The following is a 10,101-nucleotide window of genomic DNA, read 5'->3' on the forward strand; positions in this document are numbered from 1 at the left end:
AATGTTGTTATGCTGCCTTCTTGTTAATGTATGTAGTTGTAGTTGTCTGATCGCTGCCACAAAGTCAAGGAGAATTTCTCACAGGATAATAAATAAATGGTGCAGACTCTCAGGATAGATGAATGAGGCTTGTTTGTTTATGCAAACCCCGAGTAGCCGAGCCTGTTAATCAGACACTCTGATTGGCTATGACAGCATCGACTGAAGATAATAGGAGTGTCTGATTTACTAACATTTCTTTATGCATCTCCTAAAGATAGTGAATAAGAGCTGATCAGTAATGTGCTAATGCAAAAGCGGATCCAAATCTGTATCCATATTTATAAGTATGGAGTTGACATAGACAATCAGGGACTTGCTTGTTTAACAGAGAAAACAACACGTCCAGCCCAATTCACTGTGGAATGAGCATGTGCAACAGGCAGCATGGCATCTGGGATTGTATACAAGTTTCAGAAGGCTAACTTGGACTAGATGGTCACTCACATGACCACCAGAAGTCACCCATGTAAACATCGGCCTAGTGAGGTTGATTTTTAAGCTGTAATATAATTATGTATAATGAGCTTGTCATGGAAAAGTGAACTGTGTGTCATAACCACACGAGTTTCCACTGCGGCTCAGCGTTTACAATGAAGAAATGGTGCATTATCACATTTGGGAGGACAAACTCAGTGTGAAACTGACTGACTTTGACAACTGAAACTTATTTGTTATTATGCTGCACCTAGAGGTTGGAAACACAGACAAACCGCAGTTGTCCATGGTGTGTTACGACTGCTCAGAATTCCTTTCATGGACTGTGTGAATGTGCAGCACTCCAGCAATGATTATACGTTTTTGTTTTTTGTTCTTTTGCTTTAAGGTACACACAAGCGCAGAGCTGTGTTCTGCCACTGGCAAATTGTGGCTTGAGCTTTGTTTTACAAACACATTTGTCTGTGTGAGGCCACACACACACACACACACACACACACACACACACACAAAAGGAAGACTGCTATGTGTGCAACAGCAAAACAAGACATTAGCCGGTTTGTGATGAGAAACAAGTTTGTGTTTTTGTGCAGTTATTTGAGAACCAAGTTAAAACAGTTTCTGTGATCCAGACTTGTGAAAATATGCAGACAAGTAATTACATTCCACTCCAGCATTTATACAAATATGCACTTTATGTCTATCATAAAAAAGAACAAATGAAAACCAGAAAATTATTCAAAACAAGACGTGAAAAAACAATCACCGTCACTGAGGAGGCTCATTCCTGAGAAAGTCGCTCAAATGGGAGAAAAGCTCCCCCACCCGACCCCCTCGGCTAACCAGCTGATTTCTTAAAAATCTAAAATAACGTTTATAGTTAAAGCCATGCGAAATTTTACCTCGACGCGAAGAATATTTTGTGAATTACAGGCCCCCACAGTACACGAGGGTGAAATTTTGCACACGTTTAATCCATCACGACCTAAAAAAGTACAGGCGATATCCACGTGAAATTTTCAGGCTGAAAACACATTTGAGCTCCGTTAAAAACTGCAATCAAATCAATTTTACACCCACCAGTCACGATTTAAGGACAAAATCTGTTTTTCCCTCTGTACAATTTTGTCTGTAACCAACCATTTAATGCCTGTGATGCAGAGGAACAGAAACAAGCAATGGTCAAAAGCACTGAACTATTTCCTGATAATTCACTGGAGAAAACCTAAAAACTGAACTTTTATGAGTCATATCACCATGTGGGATAGGTAGCTGGTCAAAACAAATTACAGGAACACACTCAGTTTTACCTAAATTTTAATACCAGGCTCATTGTCTAGTGAGAATGCATGTTTCTGTTCCTCTGCATCACAGGCATTAAACTGGTGCAGTTTTGCTTTTGAACCTATGACATATTATAATCTTACTGAACAAAAAAGAGATTCGGTCTTTAGATTGGGATGCGCAGTGGGTGTAAAACTGATTTGGTTGTAATTTTTAAACTGAGCTAAAATGTGTTTTTCAGCTCCTGCACTGCTTAAAAATACTTTCAATTCACCCATTTGTACTTTCAGGGTCTAAAACTCTAAAAATATTCATACATGTGAGTAAAATTTTGCATTGCTTCACCAAATACATTCAAGGGGTTGGGCCTACCCCACCTGTCACAGGGCGAGAGGCGAGGTACATCTTTGAAAGGTCACCAGCTCTGCTAGCGGACAGGGGAGATAACATAAACGAGATTCTCACGAGGGAGATTGGTGTCGAAAAAGTTTTATTACAAAAAAACCCCTCAAAACTGAAAAATAATAGCGGCATTTATCACAAACAAACAAACAATACAAAAATAACTTGCTCGCTTAAGGCTTCAGAGATAGATAGATAGATAGATATTATTGCTACTATATTTTTTTTGTAATATATCTATTGCTAAAGCACTTTCTGGATGGATGCAAACTGCATTTTGTTGCCTTGTACCTGTGACATGTGCAATGACAATAAAGTTGAATTCTATTCTAATTCTGTAGAAATCAAAATTAGCCTCACGAGCCGTAGCACAACTAATATTACTCGAGAGAATCTCACAGTTTAGACAATGTTTTGCAAACAAGATTCACAGACAGAACCATACGGGACAGACTGCACACTCACTACAAAGCAGCAGCCCCTGAATGAATGTTCTTCAGCCTTTTAAAGACGCAGGTGGGTCCAGTTAGTCGCTGATTGGTCTGGCATCCCTCAGCTGGTTCAATAGACTTTCCCTAGAGGTAACCACGGGTTCCCAGCCCCAGCCAATTGTCTGTGTGGGTTGCCACACTCGAATCTGCTTGAAGGAAGGCTGGCTCACTTCTTCCAAGGCCAGGGTTCGTGACACACCAATCACATGGCTGTCATAGAGAGATAGACATGCTCACATTCACACCTACAGCCAATTTAGAATCAATATTTAGCCTAACATACATGTCCTTGAACTGTGGAAGAAAGCTGGAGTACTTGTGGAGAGGCCGCGTAGGCACAGCCTGGATTTGAACCCAGGACCTTCTTGCTGTGAAGTGACAGGGCTAACCACTGCGATAAAAGCACTGTGCCAAAAAATATCAGCTGATTTTCAGAGGGTTGTTAAGGATAACACTGTCTCCGCCTGCTTGACTACTTTTTTACTTGGTCTCAAACTGCATTTATCAATCAGCCAGCACAAAGAAGATCTGTCAGCAGACTCTAGTCTAGCCTTCCATCATACGAGCAACCACACAAACAAATATTTTTGGTGTTTTTCTGAGCGCACCTCTCCGGGGAGACAGTGAACGTGCCACCACATTCCTTCATGCTTTCCTCTCTCTCATTAAACAAATGATTCCTTTATTCGTGTTGGAGCGTTTAAGCTGCTTTTACTGCTCCGTACGCAGTTCGCGTCAATAAACCTGCATTGTAATTCACGCGTGTGTGTTTTTACACGTGTCTCACAGCGGCTTAGCTCAAAGATTTGCTCTTATTGACGGCACAGAGGAGTTGGGTCTCCTTTCATTCTGAGCACGCCGTCAACATCAAACAAAGCAGTAATTATGCAATAAACTATTAAAGGCTGCGCGTCTTCAGACTGGTGTTATCAGGTGTGGGCTGGTTTTGCCTAAAGCTTTGTTTGGTTTGTTGTCTTTGATTGGGGTGCTGCTCTCCTCAAACCAGTCAGGAGGAATGCTGGGCTGAGTGTGTGGCATCAGAACGAGACTGCTGGGAGCCCTGAGCTGGCACGGTGCTCTTGTAATTGGCATGTAAACATATTTGATTTGGTTTTCAAGCCTAGAACTGCAAACAGTGATATGCGTGCACAGGTTCGTGCAAACAGAGACACGTACAGCTCATCAGGACTTGGACATGAAGCTTACATTTGGGGGTGTTTATATTCACACTGTGTTAACATTTTTTATCCAATAATTTCCATAATAAGGGGCTGCAAAATTAACCTCAACTAACAGATGGTCATAAATGAACCCTTAGAGGGTCAGTATCCTCCATCCCTAACTCTAGTCTATCTATTGTTCTCCCACATTTTGGCAATCAGGGATAAAAAATATAACTGAAATGATTTCTTTTCATCACCAATGATGACTTAAAGCTGACAGGTTTTTAGAAAAACTACCATAAATCTGGCTAGGCTCTCAGTCATTCAGGTCACGGTCGTCTAAAGGTGACCGGACTTCATTTCTTCTTCAGTCTTTGAAGATGAGCAGAAAGTCCCATGTATTTGACTCCTGAACCGCACCATCCTGTGAGTCATTAAGTGTGGAAGGTGGTGAAATCATGTGGGAGAAATCTCAGGATGGTTGATAGTGGGTGTCATAGATAACCACCTCTGTTCAGCATTAGTTGTTTCAGTTGGATATCGATGGGCATCTTTACTGTTGACACCAGCTAAATTTGTCAGCCATCTCTTACTCTTTTATGTTATTGTAAAGGTGTACTGGTAGTGATGTACTAGTACAAACTTTTGGCATTTGGCAATCTTCAAAAACACAGTGCGATAGATTATCCATGATTCCAGCAATGCCGCCGTTCGAGCAAGGTCTTCACTAGCAAACATACTGTATGTGGCTGCTTTCTTTTTCTGTCACAAATCTCTCAGATTCTTTTGAAATGAAGCAACAACCAACAGTTGCTTCTCTAGGTTCAGGTACAACGTGGGCTCGCCTTTGTCTGGGGAAGACTTAAAGGTAACTTAGACAAGGTCAATGTCTATTTGAACCCAGATCATGAGCTTTTTACAAAACTAATCAATTCGTTTTAGTGGTTAAAGTCAACCAGAGTGAAAGTGGAGATTAAAAATGGTTGGGCTGACCTGGAGCATCCCGATCTAGAGTTGTGTTTGTGCCACTGCCCAGCTCCTTTAAACTCAAAACACTCCTGTGTAGTTTAAGGAACACTTACATGACTCATTTAAAACGTCAGATATGACTGTTTAGTTGGAGGACATGCTGTGCTTTTGCCAACAGTCTCACAGCAGGTCTGGAAATACTCATATAGTTAATCAATTGATTGATGTCCATGTCCATGAGCTGAGGATTTTCAAGTTTAAAGGGCATAAGTCATTTTGCTTTTCCAGCAGAGACTGCAGTTTGAGTCCCACATGGAACCGATCATTGCCAGATCACATCAGTGCACAAACAACTTGTTGTTTTTTGGAGCTATTTCACAATTTCCCAGGTGCTGATAACCTCTAAACACCCAGCAGACGATCAGTGACCTGTTTATTGTTTAAATCTACCTGTTTATTTGGAACCTTCACTTATATGGAATCTATCTTATAACATGGGCACTGTAAGGTCTAGATGTTTGTGACCTCGATTTCTGTGGTTATTCCTGTTTAGCATTTGGCTAAGTTGAGCCCTAAGCTGAGTGCCAACCTGATGGTTATTAAGAAGCCAAATTTTAAGTAAGAACCAGAGAGTCTTCAGATGTAAGCCACACGAGACTAAATACCTAAGAGAGCTTCTACTTATTGGTTCCTGATGAAGTCAGGTGACCCTGAACCACTTCTTACTTATGCTGCTATAGGCTCAGCCCGCTGGGAGACTTCCCATGATGCAATGAGCACTACTTTGATTATGTTTATGTAAATTAAACTAAATCAGGTGGTTTTGGTCTATTCTTTCACCATGAAACGGATCATAGGTTCTCAAAACTGGCTCGAACTCTAAAACTCGGGCTGGTTCTCACACAGATACACAGACCATATTCCACAAAGCCAGATGTGATAATATCAGCTTTCACCTGACACCTGAGTGAGAAGAACAATACCAGCATGATTCAGAATCAATGTTTCCCTTCAGGTCTTTACTGCTCCATATGGAAGTGTGCTGTCATTCTTCACACTTGGCAGGAAAGCCAGCAGCTCCCTTTTCTGCTCGGACCATGTGGATTTCTCCCTTTGTTCCATTTGAAACTGCACTCTGTCACGTCCAAAGTCCCGCCGCTTTTTACGGCACACTTCCTGCCATTCTCAAGCCTGCCGTGAGAGCGTGTTTACTCAGCAGCACGGGCAGCGAGGAAGAAGAGGGTTGATTTTTTGACCTGTCAATCACGAGAAAAATGCGCTGATTAGCTTGTGACTGTAGATTTGCTTACCGCAGGAAATGTCACAAGGAGTATGTGCGCATTAAATACCTGTATGGTAGAGCGGAGGCTTCCGCTGCTGCTGCTAATAAATGAAATGAAGCCTAAGTGTGGGAGACGAGAGGCGACACAGGAAATAAGAGGAAGGCTGGCACAATAGAACGGGGTCGCCGTGCTGATTGTCATTTCTGGCCACCACACCACACCTCCACATTCACAATAGACTGCATCCGCCCTGCGAAGCAACCGCGCCACATACGACAGGAAACGGACTCGGGATAAAAAAATATTGGCCGCCCGAATGCAGACAGAAACACTTAGAATGAAAAGCTAACTTAACAAGTACCTCACAGAAGTAGCGGCAACCGCGACGGCTCCATCCAAATTTCCCATTTATATTCAGCAGCAGCCGGACGGCGGTGAGCAAATGTATGAGTGGAGGAGCAGAAGTAATGTAGCGCTACCAGTCCACTCCGCTGCATGAGCACATTTCATTTCCCATGCATAAGATATCACAGAGCAGTGTTTGGATAATGCAGGCCTTCCTCTCCTCACTCTATTGCCTGTAGTCATCCACAGAATCAAAAAGGATCACTGGATTCCGATTTAATCCCACGCTGCACTGTGTGCGTGTATATAAATATATATATGCAGGTATGTATGTGCACACCTGAGCAAATAAAAGTAGGTTACCTGTCAGAAGAACTTTTCTCGCCATTCTGCTGCCACAACTGAAATATAAAACAGAGATAGATGCAGACCGAGATGTTTTTCTTCCAGGTGTCGGGCTGAAGATGTTTGTCTTTGAGCTCGTACAGGTGTAAAACCTCTGAATGTGGGTTGTCATGAACCGGCTGTGTGGCAGGCAGGGAGTGGACCCAAACGCAAGCTCGCGGAGGCAGGAATGAACTCAGAACGCAGCTTTATTGCTGGACAGGAAGACCATACAAACTAAACTGGAAACTAAACATATTGCACGGGGAAACACACGGCCATGTATGAGGGAGAACGCGACAACGAACTGAAAGAGACGCAGACATAAATACACAGAGGGTTAACGAGGGAAGTGGGAGCACACGAGGAACACAGGTGACACTGATAATCATAACAAGACAAGGCAGGAGAAAACGCAACACTGACGGGAGACTGTCAAAGTAAAACAGGAAGTACAGAGGTTCAGACAGGAGGAGAGAGAGCACAGACATAACGGGCTGGGGAAAACATGGAATAAAACACAAGGAGGGGAGACGAGGGCTCACAGATACACAGAGGGGCACACAGGGGGTAAAAGCCACAAGGGGAAATCAAATAAGAAACAACTTAACAGAGCAACCCAGGAACCATGGCCTAAATAAAGAAATACAAAAATACACGAGAACCAAGAATGGCCCAGGATCATGACAGTGGGTAACCAGGCAACTACGTGTTGGCCTTTATTCAAGCTGATAATCATGCTTGTATGATGAAACTGAGACATTTCAGCTGCTCTCTTAAAGTCTGATCAGTGTTTAAGTGTAAATGCATTCAGAATAAATGAGTACCAGCTGGCCTGTGCAGGTTTATTGCTGCCTTGTATCACTAACTGTTAAAGCCAAGCAAGTGAAGCACCAAAAACTGCAGTTCCTCTAATATCCACTAGAAGCTGGCTTTGAAAGTGAGTCGGTCCCCATAGGCTCCCATGTTAAAATGTCCAACTTCATGTATGGATAGCTTCTACCTTCATAAGAACTCTACAGGGAGTGAATTTTCTGTTGCTCACCTGTTTGGCTCTAGTCCTACACATTACTGGCAGTAACAATAAACTGACCCAATAGTAAACACATAATAAAACCTGAGGGAATGACTCAGTTTCCATCCACAGGTCACATTCCCCAAAATATTCTCTTCAATCAGATTATCTCACCGATGGTGGCTCAGCAGGCGGCATCACTGCGCTGTCTCTTTAACAACTTCACATTAAACAAATTGTAGAGTTGTCCACTGAGGTCCGTTGGACCGTCTGCGACCTCTGCGGGGTCAGAGTTCATTCGGCGGGATTTCCTCTGGGCGATGTGACTGCCTGCATGGTCGGAAAGTCCTGCATCCAGAGACTTTTGGTGACTTGTGTTTCCATGGCTGAAAGGACGCTGCTAAAGTGAGTGTGCAGCAGAAGGAGAGTTCAGCCTTAAGAGTATGAATAGTTTTTCTCTCCAGGGGGAGAGATGTAACCTCCCTTGACGCAGGCAAGTGGCGAGATTCACTTCATTAGTTCCTGTGAACCTGCAGTGCTTTCCATGTTATTTTACAGAAGACTTTACACTGACTTGTTCTCCGGGAATGCCATACACAGTGTGCTGGTCCAGGATCAGGAAGTCTGGTGCGTGTGCCGACTTCATGAGCGAATAATTTTGCATTAAAAAAAAGAAATAAATGGATTATCACTGGGTGTTATTGTTTTGGAGTTCTGGAGTAGAAGCTGTATCTCTTCACATGGCACATTTCACATCACAGGATCGTCACGGCTGTCATTACAGCGTGTCGGAAGGTTGCACTTCCACCACATCGTCACAAACAGGAACTCCTGTGGATTTAATTCCGCTTTCATTCTGATATAGTGTATGTTTCTGTGCAACATGTTTACTTCTAATGGCCTTTAACTCCCTGTTATTTTGCCACTCAAACAGAGATTTATGAGCACCACTTTTATTGCACTTTCCGGCTAATTAAAGGTTATTTTATTCTCAATTATTTCCTTGTCAGTTTGTGCAGCACAAGTGTTCTACTGCAATATTAGAACAGAATAAACACAATGTTTTTTTAATGAGCGCTTTTCACACTGAGATGTTAACGCTCTCGTTAAAAGAGACTGCAGTCGGGGCTAAGCTGTTAGCACACTCAAGTTAAAACCTCAGGCACAAGTTCACACTCCAAGAAACATTTCAGAGTGCTCCTGCTTTTGCTTTAACACCCAAACAGATGCTCTGCCAGGTGATAATTAAACACTTTTAAATGGATGATTATTCAGGGAAGGATTAATTCACTCTGCTTCCATAAGTTTGCTTACACAGTTAGAACAACTCAAAGCTTTTATTTTAAAGTGTTGGAGCCTGATCTTTTTAGCTTCCAAATTCTGAGTGATTTTAATGAATCACCTTTTTCATCAGCTTCAGTGTTAGATTGTTTTTGGTTGGTTGGTTATCATCATCATCAGCGATTAACTTATTGGAGTTTTTTTGGCTTCCATGAAATGAAATGCATCACTTTCAAAGTCGCGCCGACTGAAACGAGTCAAAAAATCAAAGTTGCATTTTTTTTAATTCTGAAAGAAAAAGAAATATATTTCACAGCCTGAGACAGACAAAACAGACGAAATATATTCACATCACAATTCATTACCAGGAACCTTGAAAATCTTAAAACTCATTCTTGAACCTCAGCTTTCACAGCTAAGTCATAACAGGTGACACAAAATATACAAAGTCGAATGTTTAATGAGCTGAACCAAACCAACACCAACAGTTGAGCCTGTTTTATCAGTTCCTGTGGGGATTAATGTGTGACTCCAGCTAACACGGTTCTTAGATGCCAGTACAACTGTCATTTCTACACCAAACATGGATCAATACTCATATATCTGTACAGCAGTTCATGTCATGTTAGCCTTCTGAGATCCAGATCTGTCTTTTGCTTTATGTAGCTGTCATTTTTTTATATTATCACAAAACTTCATATATTCAGCACAACTTCTGCTAATTGTAAGGGACTCCTTTAATCAGGGACTTGGGGAAAAATAGCTTGTCTTTCTACAACTACACTCAAAAGTGTCAAACATAAGGCCCCGGGGGTCAAAATTGGCCCGGCAAAGACTCTAATCCGGTCTACTGTACAGCGTTGGGAAATGTGATGGAAGGTATAGATTTTGCACTTTTAGCTGTTTCAGAAATGTTGCATCCTTTTCTACTGATAAAGATCTTCCACATGGCCATTCATGCTACATCAGAGTAACAGATAAACAGTTAAATGACAGAAAAATTTGAA

At 42.1% G+C, this 10,101-nt stretch overlaps 1 long non-coding RNA gene across 1 annotated transcript; it reads right to left on the reverse strand.

Annotated features, from left to right (window-relative positions):
• Positions 1-6,493: 6,493 nt before the first annotated feature.
• Positions 6,494-7,207, reverse strand: LOC120433416. Its single transcript, XR_005608541.1, has 3 exons — positions 6,901-7,207; positions 6,778-6,815; positions 6,494-6,647 (listed from the first exon to the last, which is right to left on the reverse strand). It is a non-coding gene; the product is annotated as an uncharacterized LOC120433416 (long non-coding RNA).
• Between the last annotated feature and the right edge of the window lie 2,894 nt (positions 7,208-10,101).

Source organism: Oreochromis aureus, linkage group 16, assembly GCF_013358895.1.
Source record: "Oreochromis aureus strain Israel breed Guangdong linkage group 16, ZZ_aureus, whole genome shotgun sequence".
NCBI classification, from domain to species: Eukaryota; Metazoa; Chordata; class Actinopteri; order Cichliformes; family Cichlidae; genus Oreochromis; species Oreochromis aureus.